The sequence below is a fragment of the Psammomys obesus genome, unplaced genomic scaffold (genome assembly GCF_907164565.1).
Source record: "Psammomys obesus unplaced genomic scaffold, mPsaObe1.curated_primary_1811, whole genome shotgun sequence".
In the NCBI taxonomy this organism is placed as follows: domain Eukaryota; kingdom Metazoa; phylum Chordata; class Mammalia; order Rodentia; family Muridae; genus Psammomys; species Psammomys obesus.
Window position 1 is genome coordinate 109333 of NW_026596287.1, and position 1735 is coordinate 111067.

General features: G+C 42.6%; 1 non-coding gene across 1 annotated transcript; it reads right to left on the reverse strand.

Moving 5' to 3' along the window:
• Positions 1-457: 457 nt before the first annotated feature.
• Trnar-ccg (transfer RNA arginine (anticodon CCG)) lies at positions 458-530 on the reverse strand. Its single transcript has one exon. It is a non-coding gene; the product is annotated as a tRNA-Arg (tRNA).
• Between the last annotated feature and the right edge of the window lie 1205 nt (positions 531-1735).

The window sequence follows — 1735 nt, forward strand, 5'->3', positions numbered from 1 at the left end:
TTAACCAGCTGCTCAGTCCGTATGATGTTACCTTTATGTATATATTTCAGAGCTGGCCACTTGACATCGGATAACCAATAGGGGTCTCTTCCCTGAGGAAGACTATTTCTCCTGCCCGAAGCATTCCTTGTTGACTGTACTTCTTTGTCTAGAGTTGAGGCCAGGTGAAATTCCTTCTTTCACTGTTAGTAAGGCTATTTGGTGTCCTTGTTCAGCTATTGTTTCAGAAGGAAGCCCTGGGAAATTTTCATCTTTTTCTTTCTAAACCACATGTTAAACAGTAAGCATCCTAGGTATACAGTTAAATAAGAGTTCATTTCTAAGCCCTAGCCAGCAGCCAGGCAAAGATGCAAGTACTAAAGGGAGGAAACTAGCTTTCAAATTCCCAGAAGAGAACAACGAAACAAGAAAAGATAGGAAGAAAAAAAAAAAAAAAAAAAAAAAAAACAAACCACATCGACCACGAAGGGACTCGAACCCTCAATCTTCTGATCCGGAATCAGACGCCTTATCCATTAGGCCACGCGGCCAAGCGGCAAATAATGGCAAATGCGTAAAAGTCAAACGAAATGTGACCAGATGTGGGTGGGGCTTCTCAATAGAGATAACAGACATTCCCGCATAACAAAAAAGTTCCTACTTTGTAACCAAAATTTACAAAAACTTCTAAAATGAGGGTTTTAGTAGCTGTAAGCAGGCAGGTAGGTTAGCGGTTCCTCCGTGTGAACGCTGCTAAATTTCCTATGACCCGAAGAACCACAGAGATACCCGGCCAGAACTCAGGGGACCTTGTCATGCAAAGGAGGGAGATGGGTGCCCTGACGTTTGGAGGTTGGGGAACAGAAAGGATCAGCCGCCAGCAAGTCTTAAAGAAATGATTACTAAGTTTGTAGCCCGCTTGGGAAGGATGGAGAGAATGGAACCGTTGGGAGGTTGGGGCAAAGGAGGTTCAAGAGCTTCCTCAAACAAGAGTTCACAGCCCTTCTGGGCTGCAAGAGACCCTGTCCCCACAAGGAAACGGTACAAAACAAATCAAACAAAAAGCAACGTAAAAGCGAAGATCCTTCTACTTTCAGATTCAAACAATTTCAAGCTCTCTCGTCTTCAGCTGCAGTCGGAGGCTTGTGGCTGCAACACAGTGCTCAGGCATGAATATGTTTTGATTTGAGGGTTTTCTTGCTTTGTTTTTTGTTGTTGTTGTTTGTTTTCCTGGAATATTTTAATGGGCAGTTGGTCGACGCCATTAATATCGCCAACAGACTAGGAGTGCCTTGTAAACAGAAACTGGAATCTGTGCAGGACACATTCTAACTGCTGAGTGAAATTAACATACAAAGGAGCCTGGTTGGTGGCCTCCCTTCTTGGTTTATTACTTTGCAACTAATTTATCAATTTACTTGAAATAAAAAAAATAAAAAAAAATTAAAATAAAAAAAGACATAGTCTCACTATGTAAGCCAGGCTAGGCTATAGCCTCAACCCTCCAGCTTCTGCCTCCTCATTGGGGCACAGGCCTCATAATCACATCTTCCTCCTCTTTCAAAGATGCATTTGGAGACTCCCATTATTTTGGGGTGGTCACTTTGACTTGCTCTGTTTGGAGAAAGCTGGTATTTTGTAGAATGTGTAAGCACACAACTAAATATCCTGTGGTTAGATCTTGAGTTTAGTTGGCGTGCTGGAAAGTTTTATGTCAACTTGACACAGACTAGCGTCATCTGAGAGGAGGGAAGCT